The sequence below is a fragment of the Equus przewalskii genome, chromosome 20 (assembly GCF_037783145.1).
Source record: "Equus przewalskii isolate Varuska chromosome 20, EquPr2, whole genome shotgun sequence".
Classification (NCBI taxonomy): domain Eukaryota; kingdom Metazoa; phylum Chordata; class Mammalia; order Perissodactyla; family Equidae; genus Equus; species Equus przewalskii.
This window is the reverse complement of record NC_091850.1, coordinates 49,801,702-49,821,375: the sequence shown is the minus strand read 5'-3', so window position 1 is coordinate 49,821,375 and position 19,674 is coordinate 49,801,702. Positions and strand designations below refer to the sequence as shown.

The window sequence follows — 19,674 nt, the reverse complement described above, 5'->3', positions numbered from 1 at the left end:
TGTAATGAAGATACAATATCTTCCCTGGAATTTTTGTGGCGGGGATGGGGGGGCAGGAGGAGAAAAGTGCTGTTTTAAATAAGTAAACAACATCCCTGAATTTCAATTTTTTATGTTTTAACATACATAAAATGTTCTAATACACTTAAAGTGTTTCTATGCTAATTTCCAAGTCAAGCAAGGTCATCAATTCATTTAACAGGCATTTACTTATTAGGCAAATGGCCCTGCATTAGGATATATGAAGTACATAATCTTTGGCTTACAAAGATATTTGCATTTCAAGACTATGCTAATAAATCACTTTGGGGGTACTTGAAACATTTTTCTCCACGTAAAGAAAATAAATAGTGTTTAGCTTTGACAGTTAGCCCTGAAAAGTCTTGTTCAAGCCCAGTCCCTTATCTAGAATACTATATTGTAGTCTATACTATTTATATGCTGCATAAAGGCATTTACTGACTCATTCACTCATCACAGATGGACTGAGGCCAGCGCACACACCAGGCACTGTCTAGGCAAGGGAGATAACCAAAGGACAAAGTAGCATCTTCTGCTCCTAAGTGGACATTCTCTGTGGGTGAAAGCCTTTAAGAAATGAATACAGTGTGGTGGGCTGCTGCAGAATGCCACAAAGAGGAAAAAGAAGGCTGAGGGAAGAGAGAGGACAGAAGGAGGGAACGCAGTCTAGACAGTGTGATTTGAGGGGGCTTTCTGAAGAGGGGACACTTGAGCAAAAGCCCTCAAAGCAGCAAGATCTGGAAGCAGTGAGCCTTCCAGGAAAGTGGAGGGCAAGCAATCCAAGCAGAAAGAAGAGAACTCACTCGGCAAAGGCTGGAAAGGAGGCTGGAGGAGCTGGAGTCAGAAGGGAGGAACAGTGGCAGGGCTAAAGCAAGCCAGAGAGCCACAATCATACAAGACTCTCCCCACTTCCCAGCCTCAGGGGCACATCTACCCCCTCGCCCCTCAAGCCGAACCAGTTAAGTCCCCACTGCAGGTCCCAGACCCAAGGACCCATCTGTATTACACAGCAGAGATCTGACCAGCTTTGGACCCACCCGTGGCAAGCAGCTAGTCCTGCTTGCTTGGTTCTACCACTGCACATTCTACCAAACTCACAGACCTCTGTCTTGTTCCCTCAACCTGTTCTCCACATCACAATATACTCCAGTAATGGGTTTCATGTTATCATTCCTGGGGCCCTACCTTGGTAACCAAACATCCTAGCCACCTTGTAGAGAAGCCCTCCAGCGCCTGCTGTCTCTACCCCCCCTTTCTTGAGGACCTGGCTCTGTAAGGACCCACAGACCCGATGCAGACATGGGACTCTGACCCACCATGGACACTTGGCCATCTCCAAGTCTATCCACATACTCCACCCACATGCTCTGCGCCGGGACCTCAAAGGACCTCTGTCCAACACCCTGAGTCACACAGGGACAGATGTGCTACTGTCAGTTGCTGCTGCCCACACCACCCCTCTCCAGCTGCCCGACTCTGGCCAGCAATCCGTCCCCCACTGCTGACATCTCTCCAGCACAGCGGGCGGGCCTGTGCCTTTGGGACCTCTCCGATGCCAGTGAGTGCTTCATTCAAGGTTGAGGCCTCTACCAACTGCCCTGCCCAATTTTGGGCTTCTGGTAATCATCCTACCCAGCTTTCCCAAAATTAACTTTCTAAAGTCAAGTCTGCAGCTAGAATATAACAGGAATTTACCTAACAGTCGTCTTAGAAGCAAATCCTATTTAATTCATACTTATAGGTTAGCTGGTATGAACAGTGGCTTAATTACAATATCTGCTGGACAAAGGAAGTGGCACATCTGAGCAATTATCTTTGGTTTATGTCACCAGTTACAAACAATGTATTCAGCTTTACAAGCGGTAAAGTTTTATGGCAGATCTAAATCTCAGTCCTGTAAAAGGAATCACGGAAGCCAGGTGTGGTTCTGAAATCCAACTGATGCAGGATGCCCACCCATAAATGTCCCTGGCCTCTGATGCGCTCTTTCCACAGCATGCCCGCGTGGTCCTGGCAGCTGGACAGCTGCATCCTTGGTGGCTGGCCGAGAATGGCTTTGGAAGCCCTCTCTGAGATGTGTCCCATCTCCAGATGTTTTAAAAAACAGACGTTTTCGTGAGGGATTTTATTTGGAATCAGTTTGTGAAGAACCCATCTCTGCAGGGAAGTTTCAGCCAAACCCTAGCCATTTTATGATTTTGCAGACCACTCACGGGAAACCGCTTAGCACAATTTTTCTTATTACTTTTTTTTGACTCTGCTTTTCTTTGCATAGGCACATCATATATCATTGCCAAATGTTGGGTGAATTTGAATGGATTGAAAGAGGCACTATTTCCTGTGAACAATTTGTCCTTGCTCCATTCTGATTGTCACTTGCCTAGAACTTATTTAATTTCACATCTCAGCAAATACAGTATTATTTCTTCAGCAGAGTTGGCTCCTGACAGCATCACTCTCCTGGTTATTTACCATACATATCTGTAATTGAATTACCTATTGCAGTAATGTGATCTACTCTCAAATGTACATAAAAATACAACATAAAATAAAATTGTTCCAGTGTAAACTTCCTCATCATTCTACATGAACTCCAGGTTAACCAGTTCCACAGAGACATAGCGACAAATAATGAATGAAAGATGGGACAATAAAAGATTAGTGAGTTCACGGTCTCCCAAAAATAAAAGAAATTCACGTCCTAGAAAATTTATTCTTTTTTGAAATACAGTGTTTTTCAATATTAATCAGGAAACCAATTCTAGTGTACGTGGCAAAAAGAGTAAAGAACAGAATTTTATTTTTTCCAAATCCAAACAGTACTATGCCAACATATTTTAAAACTTAGGAAAGGAAAATAAAGTGTGTTCATCTTTGCTCTCGTCAAACAACCATTAACCTTGGACTAAAAAAAAGGAAAAGACGACAATAGCAAATCCTTTGGGAAAATTTTCTATTTTCTTGAGCCTACTGTTGGGTTAAATCTATTTTAAATGTCACGCCCCGGGTGAAATATAAGTTGTCTTTGAAGTTGCCTGGCTTCAAAATACTCCATAAAATTCGGAGCCAGGTCTCCTTAGCTCTAGAACCTTTTAGACAGCAAAGATTAATTCTGTCAATGCCACTATGTTATAACAAATTACTTATTATACACCACTTTCCCTTGGATCAAGTCTTAATTTGCTTTGTTCTGTTTGGCTTAAATTCTGAATTAAAACAAGTTTCAGTTAGATTCATTGAAAGTGAAAAGCTTATCTATGTATATTCTAGCTTACTGTAATTGTTTTTCTTGCTGTTAGAAACTGATTGATTCTATATATCTAGATAACCCATACCATACAAATTCATCAAAGAAAAAAGCAAGATATTTACCAAGAATACCAAAAGCTGCCTCTTCGAAGTGCTACTTTCCAACAAGCTACTTCTCACCTGTTGAATTTATCTTTAGGACCCTACCAACATGTGCAGGAATTAGACAGCAGACTGCCCCCTATCTATGGCAGGCCACTTCTACAAGGCAGGAAACAGAGTGATAAAACCCAGTAATGTTCAACAAAATTTCTGCATCTCAATTTAAAAAGGTTGCTGGGAACATACATGAAAATGTCCATGTCGTCAACAACAGTACTCAAGGACAGTATAAACAAAGCACTTACATATACTCATCTTAGGACTGCAGAAAATAGTTCACCTTCTCTGCATAAATTTTCAAACGGCCGCAGGTGGACAGAAACCTACAAGGTTCCAGATTACACACTTCGCACTTTGGTGTAACTCAATTTGTTAGACATGGCAATTTACAGTTTAAAAATTATTTAACATTAAACATAAAAACTTATTTAACATTAAACAAAACAAAAAAGTCACCTTGGTGTTATAATTATACCTTAAGCAATTTGTCTGGGTAACTATAGCAACAATTTCAGAAGCATTTTTAAATACAAATTTGGTATAATTTTAGAATCAAGAATTACAGAGGATTTGCTACAGGATGTGGAACTACTTTGCTCAAATACTCCTACGTGTACTACTTCAAAAATGGATTCCTTGACTTAGATATATCATAAACTAATTAATTTGTTCTATCTTGCAAACTCCATGATTTGTGATCCAAACCTCTCCTTTGGGATTAGTGTCTAATCTTAGTTAACCCTAGAGTTCACGGCTGCCTGCTTACAGAATGGAGCACCTTGATACCTTTGCCTGGATATTTAGCAAAATCTGTTCCCCTCTCCCTCACTTTCCTGTATTTGTACCAGAAGCAAAGTCTCCATTTCCATGACTTTATAACCAGACAGAAAAGGATATTTGGGTTCATTAAAAACAATCACCAAGTTTATAAAAACTATGCAGTGACTCAGTTAAACAGCTCTAACGTTATTAGCATTTGACATAGTCTCAAGGAGTGGCATCTGTTATTTTGAGCAATTGGTATAGAGAAAAGTTTATTGGTTTTAACATTTGTCCCTGAGAAGACTATGAAGAAAGATTTCTCATGGCAAAGCCATGGAAGGGGCTTCAGAACGTCTATGAATCCTCTAAAACTTAAGCAAAAGTTAGCACGAATGTGCATATATATTCACTATGGTCCCGTTACCAAGAACTTTTACCAGCCACTGCGCTATGTGTTTCTGTTTCACTCTGTCCAGACGTGTGAAGAAATCCTTTTAAAAGGAAATGGCAGCGAAGAACACAGGATTATTTTTACCAGTTTTGAACATCTCAGCAACTTCTTTTGGACAGACACAAGCTTTACCACCCAGGAGACCAAAGTCTTTGCTCTCAGCAGGGATCTTGCAGCTGTTTGTCATTAAAACAACCAAATAAGTTAGAGCAATTCACAAAAGGCAGAAAATGATTTGCCACGTCCATATTCTCCCTGTTAAGAAAAGTCCTTAAAGGCTGAAAGCATGTACACACAGGTACCATTCATCACCCGTGGTTCCATGAGTATGCAGATGATGAGTGTCACCACACAACACTGCAGAGGAGTTGTTACTTCAGGGCCAAGCTTTTACAAGAAAGAAACTCAAGGAAAAAGAAATCTGTGTTTCAAGTTGCCCAAACAATTACATTTCAGACTGCTTTTTCATTAAAAACAAACATGGACAAAAATCTTTGGGGGGGGGTAAAAAAATCCATGTTTCCTTTGGGGTAAACACAGGCATAGATAAGAAGAGTTATTTAGGTGATATACAACTTAAGACATTCTCTGCTTTAACTGAAATTGTGAACTGGTAACTTAAAATAGTGCTTGATAGGGGCCAGCCTGGTGGCCTAGTGGTTAAGTTCACTGGCTCTGCTTGGCCACCCAGGGTTCATGGGTTCAGATCCTGGGCAGGGATCTACACACTGCTCATCAAGCCACGCTGTGGCAGTGTCCCACATATAAAAAAACAGAGGAAGATCGGTACACATGTTAGCTCAGGGCCAATCTTCCTCAACAACAACAACAAAAATAGTGCATGATAAACTTTACCCTCTCTTCAATAATGAAACTGGCATTAATTAGCAATTAATTTAGCAAGCCTAATTAAGCATTAAAAATCTTCCCTGGTAAAAATCTCTTTTTCTCCCTCTGTGTCTCCTTAGGAAAGATTAACTCTATAATTAACAACATATCTGCTGGCCATTATGACAGAGCTCTTCTGGATAAGCTAACGGTGACATACGATTGTTTCTCTTAAAATCAAGATGCAACAATCATTTGTAACTCCTGGCATTGTAACTAATGTGCTCCTGAGGAGCAGAACTTCTACGTCATTCTTAAACATAACTCCCAGTATCCTCCCTCGATTTCCATTTCTTTCTGAGTAAATACAATAGTCACAGGGAGGAAGACAGATGAACAGACTGGAATAGTTTGCTGGGATACGTTTGTCTCTGGAAGGAACCTTTCTATTTAGAGGACTTGTGTGTTGGCAACCACCTTTCTTGCAAGCCTGACAGCTCCCTCTGGTCAACAGATCAGCTACTCCCACCCTCCATCCCAATGAAATTATTGCCAAGATCTGCCTGGTCCTGCTGTTTGCTGACTAGGACCCCCACCCACTCACCCAGGAGAGGGTAACTGCTGCTAGCAGCCTCTCTCCCACTTCCAGCGCTCGCTCTGAGCGCCCCCTGCCGGGGATCCCTGGGACGCCGTAGGCGCAGGAAAGTTAAATCCCAACGCGCAGCAGCCGCATCCAGGTACAAAAGCCAGGAAAGGGCGAGGAGCGAAACTCGCTTCCCGCCAAAGCCCCGGGAATCGGGATCTGACTGTTCTAGGCCGGGCACTGGGCGCCGCAGGGAGTGATCCCGGGGCCATCACTCCTCGGCGTCGGTTCCCTTCTGGGGCCCAGATCTACCTCCGGCCCCGAAACCCAGAGCTAGGGAATGCAAAATCCGTGGAGCGGCGGGGAGATGCCCGCGGAAAGGGCTCGCCTGGCTGCAGCCCATCAGGTTCCCCAGGCCTCTGCATCCTCGGCCGCGGGGTTCAGGGCGGCCCCCAGCCTGTCTCCCTCATTAACCAAGGCGCTTGGCGGAGTTGAGCCCAAGTCCCACTACCTCCCGGTTTCTCACGCGCGCAGCAAAACCTCTGTAACTCACAGAGAAAAACCTGCCCCAGCGCGCGGGGCTGCGAGATCGGAAGATCTGTGAAGCAACTGCTACGGGACTGCGAAGCCCGGAGCACCAGGACCCCCGCCCCTTACCCGCGACGATGCGAGCCTGGCCGCGCGCCGGGTGCATGCACAGACCTCCACCGCGCACCTTCCGGAGGTGTTGGGTAGGGGTCCCGACTCTCCCACTGCCCAGTCGCCCACCGGGTCACTTCTGCTCCTTACCTCTGCACGCTCAGACCTCGGGAAAAGCAGGGACACAAACTTCCAACCCGTGCACTAGCTCAAGTGTGGGCGCCCCCGCACTGATGGTGGGCTTAATTCTGTACGCACAACCATCGGCTGTCCCCCGCCCAGTGCCTGCAGATGGACCCTGCCCGAGATCGACACAACCCACCCGCCGACCACTGCAGCCCCCCGGTCCCGGCCAGCAACGCGGCACGGTCGGAGCTGCGGCCACGGCCACACGGGGACGGGGTAGGGGGTTCGCTCACCAGGTGCGAGGCGCGCTCCTCGTGCCAGTCATCCAGCGCCTGGGGCCCCGGAGCGGCTCTAAGGGTCCTCTTCAGCGCCCGGCAAGAGAAGTCAAGGCAGCAGCCGCCGCCGCCCCCTGCTACTTCCCCAGAGCCACCCCACACTCCCTGCGCTCAGGGCTGAGGACACCGGCTTGAGCGCCAGGCGCACGGTCCCTGGGCGCGCGGCCGGACTGGGGTGAACAGGTTCGCGCCCAGCAGGGGCGACAGGCGAAGAGGCAAAGTTGGGCGCCCGAGCCGGTTCCGCAGAGGAGCTGCGGGAGGGAGAAGGGAGCCCCCGGGATGGGCCGCACGGGCTGCACTGCCCCGGTGGAGGGTGAGGGCCGCCGCGGGCCGGAGGCTGCGGAGCCCACCCGCGGCGGGAGGGCAGAGCGCAGGAGCGGGCGCAGCAAGAGCAGCAGCCGCCGGCGCCGCCTTCCCGGCGAGTAGAGTGGAGCGGGGCGCGCGGGCAGGGAGCGCGGGGCCGCCTCGCCCCGCCCTCGCCCCGCCCCGGCCCCGCCCCCGCCGCCGCGCCTCCTCCTCCCCCTCCTGGCCTGGGTGAAACCCGAGCGCCCCACCCCGCGCCCGACCTCCCTGGGCCCCTCCCACTTCCCCAGACGCGCCCCCCTCGGCGCCCAGGGCGTCCCCCTGCACCCCAAGAGCCGCACTCCTGCGTCCCTAGTGCGAGTGCGCCCGAGTATTGACTTTCAGGGACTCCCTTCCCTCGCCTCCCGGGGACCTTCTGTGGCTCCCCCGCCCCCCGTCCCGCCGCTCAGACGTGGCTGCTGGAGGGGCGGGGGCGCGGTATAAAGGACCAGAGGCAGCGGGGGCCGGGATCCGAGACGTGGCGCGCCCACTCTGCCGGCCTCTGCTCCAGGTACGTGCGCGTCCCCCGGCCGAATGCAGCCGTGGGGAGCGGGGTGGGCAGGGGCCGCCGGCGCCTCGCGGACTCCGAGGTTGTGATTTTGTTCTTTTCGTGTGACATCCTCATGCGTGCGCTAGCTGGAAACTCCTTAAAGACTCGGAGAGTTGCTGCGGGTTCTTGGAGGAGCGGTTTGAGGGTGCGCCTCTTGGCTCCCTCGGGTCGATTCCGGCGAAGTAAACTTAGAGAAATGAACAAATCCTACGAACCAGAGAGGCAGGTCATGGGGTCCCGGAGTAGCCACGTTCAGCGTTAAGAGAGGAGTCCCCGGATGGACAAGGTCAACTCATCCAGTTCTGGGACAGATGTTACTTGTTGCGCTTCGGCCAGATCTTTCGGCTTTATCGACCTAGTACTCAGGCGAAAAGACTGGTAATTGGAAAGCAAAGTGCCTCTCCGGACTCCTAGAATTTGATGCTTTGTTGCAAAACTTCCATTCAGTACCCTGAAGGGCCGCGCGTGACCTTTTCCTTCTGGATGGGGGTGGGGGACAGTCTCTCTGGGCCCTTTTTTTCTCCATCTTGGCGTCCCAGGGTGGCTGTAAAGTTTCCCTTGCATAAGGAAGCGCATGAAGGCCCCTACCACTGCCCTCCTTTGCCGCAATGACATAGGATGCCGCGTGGCCCACGTTCACACAACCCCTCCAGAGCCTGTGGCAGATTCTTGGGATTCGCGATCCTGGGAATGGCCGAGTGCGCCCCTAGTTTTGCTGTTCAGTTCATCGTTAAAACTAAGAACCCCTCCCTGGCTGGACGGTGTCATGGCTCACACAGTAGCCACGCAGATCCAAGAGAAGGACAATCGAAAGACAAATTGACATTGAGTTGTCTTTATTTTCTAGAAATATTTTTTTAGTAAAATAATTAAGTGAAAACAATTCTGCAATTCTCCGTGAAAGCTCAGCCCAGCCCGTACCCTCCAGTCTCTCCCTCACACTGGTGATACAGCTGCTTGGGGTAATCAAGCCCTCACTCGGATTTCCTTTAAGACGTCCGGAAGGAAATGTCAGGAGCTGGGCAGGCCTCTTTGAGAAGCGTTCTTCCCTGGGTTGTGGTGGGGGCACTCAGCCTGGTGCTGGGCAGCTGCCTAGTTCCTGGGGCTTTAACGAAAAGCTTAACACTTCTCTGTTCTGTGCTTGGCACGTGGGACACTAGCTCCATTCCTGACATTCCGATTCTCTTGCCTACGTGGCACAGAGGCCTGGGAGCGCTCCCTGGGAGGAAGAGGCTGGCCGAGGTCTAGCCCTGCTGCTCTGCTCCTAGGAGGTGGGGCGTCAGGGAGGATGCTGCCTTACGCTTGAGTCTTGCAGCCCTTGGGTGGGTGGGTGCGTGGACCTGCGGAGCCTCCAGCCATTAGGGCAAAGGGAGACAGAAATTAGGACCCAAAGGTGTTTAGCGAATGCTTGTCCTTGCCCCTCAACATTGCAGTTTAAAGGCATGTACGCTTAAGAAAAAACATTCTTGGCATGTAGAGAGCTAAGCAGTGGGAAGAAAATGGCTTTCTACACCATAACGCAGGAGGGCTGATAACTTAGTGTTTACTCAGTAAATTATGTAACTTTATGGGGGGGAGGGTCAATTTTACAGGTGGTTTACAGGCTACCTAGAAGCATTATTAAAATATGTATATTCACTGATAATAAATTACAAATAGATTATTGATAAGCAAAAAGAAGAGGAAGAAACCAAATTATAGTTTAAAATGAATCCTTAGTTTACAGTGAAATAGACCTAAATTGAGGTTGTGATTTCATTTTGTGACCTGGGGAAGCGTTCCTTAAATTTTCTGAGCCCCCATCTGTTCATCTGGAGCTCACACAAACCTGCTGGCAGGTATGTCCTTTGTAAGTGTTAAAGAAGAAAGGAGGTGATGTCAGTAACTTACTCACCCACAGCCCAGCAGAGAAGTAGGCTCTCCACAAAGAAAATTTTTTTAAAGAATCCACAGGTGTTTCCTTTTTCCAAATGAAATGTCTGGAGTTGTTTCTCTGAAAAGTCTTTGCTTATTAAAGAACTTTCTGCGTTAAGCTTCTTCTCATCACATTGCAAAACTAGAGGTGATCATTTCCAAACAAAACGGTTTCATTCTCTTCTTTTAAAAGTAAAATTTTAGCTCTCCCTGAACAGTTTTCAGTGAGCCAGGCACATAAGAAGAGTGAGAGAACCAACTGCACACTTGGTGAAAATGATGAATTCTGGGGCGCTGATTTATGTGACTTGAAAAACGCCATCCATTTCCTGATTCACCTCAGTTTCTGTGCGCAAATATGAAGGGTCTCTTATGCGTCTGAAATAATTAACCAGTTGTCTTGTCTTTACCTCCCTCCCTTGTCCTGTGAATTTCAGCCACATCACTAAACTGCCACCCCAGATGAGAGGAGCAAGGAGGGCACCGACAAGAACATTACCTGGAAGAGAGGAAGATGGTGCTGGGGGTCAGGAGTGACCTTAAAGGGAGACCTTGACTTCTGTGATCTTTACAATGTGATGAAATTGTAAGGATATTATAAAAAACCTCAGTCCAGCAATTGCGCCTCTGGATGTTTACGTCTTAACGGGATTTTCCTACCAATGAGCCAGGGGACACATTAGAATCATCATCCACGAGTGTTCTCTTTTTACTCCTGTTTTCCTTCTTTTAGATCCATGGCATTTAAGAACTGGAAAAACTGCTAGATCATCTGATCGACTCCATCAGTTTTTTCTTAACATGGCCAAACATTGATAAGAAAATAGGCAGTTTTATGTCTTGCTAAGATTGCCTAGTGCTGTGTTTCGTTCATGTATTGCAGGTGTTTGGAACACCCGTGATGATGTCTACAGGTGATGCTGTGGTCCTCCCCAAATTCTGACAGATGAAGAATCGCCAAGTCGGGAGAGTTCAGGGAGTCATCAGCCCCTAACGAAGTCCTTGAGCTTCACCAGAAACTCTTTAGGGTTCTTTCCCCCTCAAGAAACACTCACTCCCCGTTTAGCGTTTAGTAGCAGCTGGCAGAGGTGAGCAGGCCAATTTTATTCAAAAAGAGCAGCCCAGAAAGTAAGACAAAATAAGAAGGAAATAGTTATGGCACATCTGAGAAGAGCGTAAATGGGCACGGTACCAAGTGCGGCTTCCTGGACCTTAAACGGAAGTTACCCGATCAACCACGTGGGCACCCACTCTCCAGCCCTCCGCCAGTCTGTGCACTGGACACTCCATCACGTCCCCTCCTCTGAATTCTGAGCTTCCACCCAAGTCCATCCAGGGCTGCCTTGAGCTTCTCGTGTCTTGTCAGAGAAACATGCTTTGCCATTGCCAGTTATTCCATAGAGGTTGAAACAGAGCGACCTGGCCCTCTCCCAACCCAAGTGAGCTCTGCTCACCTCTGAACTCTTGAACTCACTCCACAGGTGAAAACCACCTTTGCCTACCTCGCAGCCATGTTCCATGGCTCCATGTTCCAGGGAGCAGCTGCTTAAAGTCTACCCACTAGGAGCCACAGCGGGAACTCCAGGAGACAACCAGAGCATGTATTCAACAAAAAGTTCTCACTTACTTTTTCTTAGAAAAGTTTAGTAATTCATCTCACTTTCAGTAACGGCCTATTAATAAAAGACGTTGTATTTTACTCAAGCTGTGTTCCAGAAGACCAAAATATTCTAGAAATCTAGAAGTATTTTGCCTTCTCTTTATGGTTAAATTTCTAGATATATTTTTCTAGCAACCCAGTTTCCTTAAAATAAAATCAGTCTGCTCAAAACACCTCAAGTCATCTTTTTGTAAGTATGATTTGGGGAGAAAAAATGCTAGGTTTAAAAGATTTTTGGAATACCTAGAGAACATGCAGATGGTTTGTGGCATGGAGATAAAGCATCCATATGGTTCCCTAAGTGTTATTTTCTGACATTGAGTCTTGTATATATCTTGAGCGTCTGTAAGCAAAGAAGGCTGTACTTTTTTAAAAAGATATGTTTGATACTTATTAATCAATGTCCTCTATATTCCTGTCTTTGGAAATAGAGCTTTGGGGGGAAGTAAATACCTTAGGAGATATATTCTCAAAAATAATTTTCTTCCAACATAGATTTAGAAATACAAATTAGTCTGTCTTGGTTTATTCCATCATTTACCGGGGAGATTAACTCATAATGACCTTGAGTTCACTGGGAAGAGCATCTACTAAGTGAAATTAAACCAGTAGGCAAAGTGTCTCTGGCAGCAAATCAGTGGGAAGATGAGCTGTCAAGGATCCTGTAGCCCATCCGTCAAATTGCATTTCAGACCCTTCTCTCCATTCCCATTGTTGTCACCTTCATTCAGAATGTCAGCTTGTCTCACCCAAAATACCAACATCTCCTCTAACTGGTCTCCGTCTAACTGGTCCCCAGTCTATAGCATTCCACCTCAGTGACCATCCCCACACAGCACCCCCCACCATCTTTAATAACGCAGAGCTCCTGATTTTATTGGAATTACAATAAGCCAGGCTTGGGGGAAAAAAACTTTCTTGCAGCTAGGTTAGACCATGGAATTTGGCTGTGACAAATAAGGTGTAAGTCATTGGGATTCCAAGAAAAGCTCTATAGAAGAGAGAACCAATTATCTGGGCGTGATCTTTCTTGCCCTTCCCTCCCACTTCCGGATTCCTCCTGGAACTTGAGTGTGATAGTTGAAATTCCACCCTCCATGCTGGACTGTAAGGTAACCATAGGGATATAAGCCATGAGCCAAGGACAGTACAGCTGAAAAAAGGAGGCTGAATCACTGCTGACCCTAAGGAGCCCCTGTGTCAGCCCTGGATTGCCACCCGTAGACTTCATAACATGAGAAAGAAAGAACTCTCCCTTTTGTCCATCACTGTTTCTGTTCCGGGTTTAGTAGGAGAATGTAGTTCCTAACTGACAGAGGGCATAGGCTCTTCCACATCCCGCATCCCTGCAGCTTCATCTGTCCACGTTACTACCTGTGCAGCCCTCCCGCTTTCCCTCCCTCCCACTCTGCTGCCCTGCTTTCCTGCCTTCAGCCAGGTTTGTTACACAGCACATGCGCGGCGATTGCTGCACATTAACAATAAAATGAGAGCGGCCAGCCTGGTGGCAAATTGGTTAAGTTTGTGTGCTCCACTTTGGCAGCCCACGGTCTGCCAGTTCAGATTCCGGGTGTGGACCTCCACACTGCTCATCAAGTCAGGCTGTGGCAGCATCTCACGTATAAAAAATAGAGGAAGATTGGCACAGATGTTAGCTCAGGGCCAATCTTCTTCACCAAACAAAAAAGAATAAAATGAGAGCGACACAGAGCCAATCCATGCCCTTTTGGGAGTTACAGTCTACTGGGGAAGGTAGGTATCAATGATTGATCCCACAAGTGTGTCATCATAAGCTCTGGTGAATGCCATGAAAGACAAGGTCAGAGGTGTCTGGTTTAGTGTGGGGCATCAGGACAGGCATCATTGAAAAGGCGGCGTTTGAGCTGACGTTTGGAGGATGAGTCGTGACTAAGAAGAAGATGAGAGAAGAGTGAGATTCCAGGGAAGAGAGGAAATATTGATTAACTCTAGAAGTTAAACACTTGCTAAAATATCAAGGAGAGTAATAGTAATTGCAAGAGACTAGCAATAGATGCAATCTTCGAAAACAGTAAAGAGGCAAAAAGATTAAATGAAGACAACTTGACCAATCCAACTGAAGGCCGGAAAGGAAAAGAAGACAGAAAGGAAAAAACTATAGAAAGAGAAGAACTGCTAGAAATCAAGGAAATACAGAAAATCTAATTTGATCAGAAAGTACAATAACACATTGGGAAAAAGTATACCAGGCAAGTATCAGTCAAGATAAAGCTAGTTTACAAATATTAAGATCAGAAAAACAGATTTTTAAACAAATCTTTTATAGTAAAAATATTCAGTATCTAAAAAAGATTCAGTTCATTATGAAATATAAATGTATATGCAATTAACAAAATAGTTTCAAAATACAAAAAGTAAAAATCTACAGAATTATAAGGAAAATTGACAAATCCACAATCATTGATAGAGCACATTTCTCTCACTAATTCATAGATCCACAAGAAAAAAATAGTGTGAATTTAGATATCCTGAGAAAAGCAATTCGCAAGGTTATTCCAGTGGACATATCAAATGCTCTTGCAAGATTTACAAAAATTAAGCAAGTCTGGGGCCAGAAAGCAAGCCTCAATGAATTCTGAATAATCATTACCATGCCATGAGGGTACAAATCAATAATTTTAAAGAAAACATTTTAAAAACTTCACATTTGTCAATTGTAAGCCACAATTCTAATAACACGTGACAAAGAAATAATGGAAATCAGAAAAATTCATATGTTGTATAAAAATACAACATTTAAAACTTATGTAATGTAGGCTAAAGTAGTATCTACAGAGAAATTTAGCCTTAAGTCCTTATATTAGGAAAGAAGGGCTGAAACTAACAAGCTAAATGTCCAACTCAAAAAGTCTGAAAAGGAGCAGAGCAAAGGGAAATAACATAGTTCATACGACATAGTCATGAAATAGACTATAAAGATACAATAGAAAGACTCAACAATACCAAAGCTATTTTAAATAAATTCAACAAGTTTAATGAGAGGCCAGCCCGGTGGCATAGCGGTTAAGTTCGAGTGTTCGGCTTCAGCGGCCCGGGGTTCACCAGTTCAGATCCCAGGTGTGGACATACACACCACTCATCAAGCCGTGGTGGCAGACGTCCCACATATAAAATAGAGGAAGATGGGCATGGATGTTAGCTCAAGATCGATCTTCCTCAGCAAAAAGTGGATTGGCGGCAGATATTAGCTCAGGGCTAATCTTCCTCAAAAAAAAAAAAATTAATGAAATAGACCAACCTTTGGCAAGATAACTCACTAAAAAAATTTAGCTTCAGAAAACTAACAAGAAGAAATGAAAATCCAAATACACTTGTAACCATTAAGCTGAATCAGTAAATACTTAACAAGTGAAGCAGACAAAAGGCCTTCCTTTCTAGGAAGATTGTCCCAAATATTCAAGGCACAATTAATCCCTATTTTATGAAAGTTATTCTAGTGAATATAAAAATCATAGGCCAAACTCCCAAATGAGCCTTTCAACAGCTATATAATATACTTTGATAAAATTCAACATGTATTTCTCATTTTGAGAAAATCCTCTTAACTATTAGTCTAGTAATGGAAGGGAATTTACCTAATTCGATAGGCTAGCTACAAAAAAAGAAATCAACAAAAAACTTGACATTTAAACATGAAAAGTTGGAGACATTCACTTGAAAGAGAAGATCAAGACAAGCATGCACATATCAACACTTCAACACGGGAACAATGGTTGAAAAGGAAGAAACAAACTTAATTGCAGACAATAAATTGTCTCTAGTTAAAACCACTTAAGAACGTCTACAGATAACAATTAGAATAGAGAGAAAGTTCTGCAAGTTTGTTAGATAGAATCTCAGTATACAAATCAATTGTGTTCCCATAAACCAGCAACAAATGTGAGAAAATATAATATAGAAAAGGTGACATTAGCAAAAAAAATCAATATGTTACCTAAGAATAATTTTGGCAAAAGATATGTTGGACTTTTGTGGAAAACTTATAAAACTAAATTTAAAGATCCTGAAGAAGGCCTAAATAAACTGATGCTATCCCACATTTATGTATGAAATGATTCAGTATATAATATCTTGAATATGAAATATTTGTGCAAAAATATCCAGGCTCCCCAATTCATTCTTAAATACAATGCGGGTCCCGTCAAAGTCTCAACTGGCTGGGTGAAAGTTAAGTAGATCCTGAAATTTATAAGCAAGGCAAGAGCAAAGATCTAGGAGTGGTTAAGGAATTTCTGTAGAAAATGAACAAGGTAAGTGGAGGTCATTAGCTCTCAATATTGCTCATAAAGCTATAGAAATTAATACATTGAGATATTGGCAGAGGGATAGACAAAGAGAACAATATCACAGAGGCCCGTAAACAGACCCACATATATGCCATCTTTGACATGTGACTGAGTAAACTGCTCCAAGACAACTGACAACCATGACATAAAAACATTGAATTAGAGACCTCCTTCAAGCCTTTCATAGAAATAACTTCAAAGTAGATTAACACCCAAGTGAGAAAGAAAACATTACAACATTTAGGAAAACATATAAGATGCTATCTATATGACCCCAGGAGAGGGAAGTGTTCTCAAAATAAGATACAAAGACCAGCCATAAAAAAAAAGAAAATCAATAAAGAAAACAACATTAAACTTGAGAATTTCCATGTGACAAAATACAACTTAAAAGCAAGCCACAGCCCAGGAGAATTTTCAGTGCATGCAAATGACAGAAGAGGGTAGGCAGAATATGTTTCCAAACTCCTGCGAAGCCACTGGAGAAGGAGGAAGCAATACAAAAAATGTGCAAATGAAACGGGAAGCTCGGTGGCCAATAAACATAAGAAAAGAATGCAACCTCCCTAATAATCATGGAAATCTAATTGAAACAAGATGGCACCATGGTATACTAATCAGATTGGCAGCAATGAAAATGTCTGGCAGGGGCCGGCCCGGTGGAACAGCGTTTAAGTGTGCACGTTCCACTTCAGCGGCCCCGGGTTCACTGGTTCGGATCCCCAGTGCAGACATGGCACCGCTTGGCAAGCCATGCTGTGGTAAGCGTCCCACATATAAAGCAGAGGAAGATGGGCATGGATGTTAGCTCAGGGCCAGTCTTCCTCAGCAAAAAGAGGAGGATTGGCAGCAGTTAGCTCAGGGCTAATCTTCCTCAAGAAAAAAAAAAAAGTCTGGCAATACCAACTGTTCTCAAACATTGGCAAGGGGAACTTTAGGGGTGTAAGTTGGTACAATCACTTGGGAAAGCATTTTGGCCACTCCCGTAAAGTTGACAATCTACATTCCATACAGCCCAGTTGGCAAAGTTGCAGAGAACATGAAGTATCCTGCCAGTTTATATAAAGCATTAAAAACAAAAAATCATATCTATATAATGTGTGGATACATACACAGGAGTTAAATGGCACAGAAACGATAAACACTGAATTCAGGTCATTTTCTCTGTGGAGGGAGGGGAGAAGGGAGATTGTGGAACCATAAATAAGGGCCACCAACTTTATCTGTGATTCTGTTTTCCATTAAAAATAAAAGATATGAAGCAAACATTGGAAAATGTTAAGATTGGATAGAGCTGGTTTGGTGGGTGTGCATTAGATTATAATTCTTTTCTGTATGCTCACAAGGTTTCCTAATTCAATAAAGGAGGCGAATGGGAAGTAAAGAAGGACAGACAGTAGGCAGAAGGAGCTCATTAGAACAGTTTTGTCCTGAAGGAGAACAAAGAAAGTGGGAGCAGCTGAAGGAATGTGTGCACAGAGAGCTATTTTTTAAAGTGGGTCATTCGAAGCATGTTTATACTTCGACTGAGATACCTTCATGGACAGAAAGAAACGGAGTATGTAGTGAAGAAACAAAATAATCATAGGAACAAAGGCCTTGGAAAGATAAGAGACAATGGAATTTGTGTTAGGAGAGAAGCAGGGCTTGTCTTAGCATTGTCATAGCAGAGAGGACCAAGGGGAGACCAGGCGCAGGCAGGAATGGGAGATTTGTTGCTGCTCCTGTTCGTCTGAGAACTTTTGTTTTCCTAATGAAATATGAGGTCAGGTTCTGGTGGGGAGTAGGGAGAGGGCGTGAACTTTAGAGAACATAAGCTATGAAATTGACATCTTGGAAATCAGCAAAACTTACTGGAATCTCTAAGCTGCACTGAATGACCAGTTGAGGTCTGTGGTCATCATCCTAAAAAGAACCCATCCACATGCTACTGGGATTTTCTTCAGCCACGTTCAGCCACTCAGGTGCTAATGCGGAGAAGGTCAATGCTCGGGTCCAACGAGGAGATGGTTTCCCCAGGCAACAGTAAAAGAGAGAAGCAGGATGCTAAGGATGTTTGCGAGGAAGTGACTTTATGGATGGTCATGCAATGTAGCTAACTAAAAGGATGTGGGGACAAAAATGATGATGTCAGTGGGCTGGAGGACAAGATGAGGACAAGGAATCATTGCCATGGGAGCCTGGAGAAGGTGAACTGGAAGAAATGTTTATGGCGGAGGGATAGATTGAGGAGGCTCAGCGGTCCAAGGTATGTCCGTGACAATGGGAGCTGAGGTGGAACAGTCAGTGGTTGTTGAAGGCAGGGACGGCAGACAGCTCATGGAACAGAAGGCCAGCGTCTCAGATGTGTGATCAATGTAGATGTTGAAGTCACCAAGAGGAATCTTCAGTCAATGAGGCAGTGTGATACAGGAAGGCCAGCAGTCAACAGCCATGAGCAAAAGGACACTGCTTTATTCATTTTACAGAGTTTGAAAATGTGGACCAGAGAGAATGCATCTCTATGGAGCAACTTACAAACGAATGACCAGATGAACCCAGAAGTGTTTGACTCCAAACTCCATACTCTGTCTATTGTACCAATCTTCTAATACAAGTTTCAACACAGTAAGCTTGAATAACTTTACGATGCAATTTGATATCAGTACCTCCAGATAGAGCTGGTTGTTATGACCCTTAACCAGTGTGACTAATCAGAAATATCTAGGGAGTTTTTTCAATGTGCTAGGCTTCAACAAGCCCAGACTAACCCTAAACCTAGTGAATTAGTCTCAAGAGGGTGAGTTCAGACCTGTGGTTTTGAAAAGGTCCCCAGTTGCATCTGATATACACTTTAGTCAACAACCATCGACCTCAGGTTATTACCAGTACAAAAAGCTCACCTGTCTTTAAAGCATGAATGATTCTGATAGTCCTGAGAAATAAATGATCCAAGAGAACAAAGACTTGAGTGCCCAACTGTGTTTTCCTGTCCATCTGTAAGGTTCTTGAACTCACACTCTGAGTATCCCATGTAGCAACTCTTTCCATACAAAGCTCTATCGAGAGACATGTTTGTCTGTTCAGACTCTTATGTAATCACTGTAGATTCTTATTTGCTTATCTTGCCCAAAGTTTCACTAAAATATCAACCTTGTTATCAACTGATTTCTATAAAATATTTTGCTTATCTGTAATATCCTCTGCAAAATGTATGTTACCAAGTTTATTACTTTAGAGATTACCTATATTATGGGAGCTTCTCTCTCTCACACATACAAACACACACACATCTTTTCTGCTGGGATCAGATTTTGCAGCTTTATGCATGAGTGAAGAGGCCTTCTGTGGGATATGAACTGAGAAAGGATTCTCCGTTTGTAGCACCAAGACCATTTTGACATTCTTTACTCTCTCTCTCCCCTGAATTCTCAGCTCAGCCAGCACAAACTTGATTATTTAATCATCCCAGCCTAAGAGCCACAATCGTCTCACCTACCTTTCCCCCAGGAGATGATATCATTCCAACTCACCCCAGGGAAACAAGTCAGGATCTTGGGCCAGTGAGGAAATGGCCTGTAGGTACTTTGTTCCCAGAAAATAATGCCACGCCTTCTGGCTTCCACCAAGTTAAACACTGCTACACTCTGAGTAGGCTGGATTGCCTTCTAGTTCATTCTCCAGAGCCTCATGTGGGGCATGACACGTGACTCATCCATATATGGTGACTGCATCCACGAAGTCACAA

At 44.7% G+C, this 19,674-nt stretch overlaps 1 protein-coding gene, 1 long non-coding RNA gene and 1 other non-coding gene across 4 annotated transcripts in view; 2 read left to right on the top strand and 1 right to left on the bottom strand.

Annotated features, from left to right (window-relative positions):
* Nucleotides 1-7,623, bottom strand: part of SEMA5A (semaphorin 5A) — a 460,685-nt gene extending 453,062 nt beyond the window's left edge. For both annotated transcript variants that reach the window (XM_070587216.1, XM_008513162.2), the window contains exon 1: nucleotides 7,115-7,623. The gene's annotated coding sequence lies outside the window, so the exon portion shown is untranslated. The remainder of the gene's footprint in view (nucleotides 1-7,114) is intronic.
* A 27-nt stretch (nucleotides 7,624-7,650) lies between these two features.
* On the top strand, nucleotides 7,651-11,795 carry LOC103546535 (uncharacterized). Its single transcript, XR_543708.2, has 3 exons — nucleotides 7,651-8,009; nucleotides 10,400-10,548; nucleotides 10,846-11,795. It is a non-coding gene; the product is annotated as an uncharacterized lncRNA (long non-coding RNA).
* Nucleotides 10,232-10,301, top strand: LOC139077998 (small nucleolar RNA SNORD123). Its single transcript, XR_011530660.1, has one exon. It is a non-coding gene; the product is annotated as a small nucleolar RNA SNORD123 (small nucleolar RNA).
* Nucleotides 11,796-19,674: the final 7,879 nt, after the last annotated feature.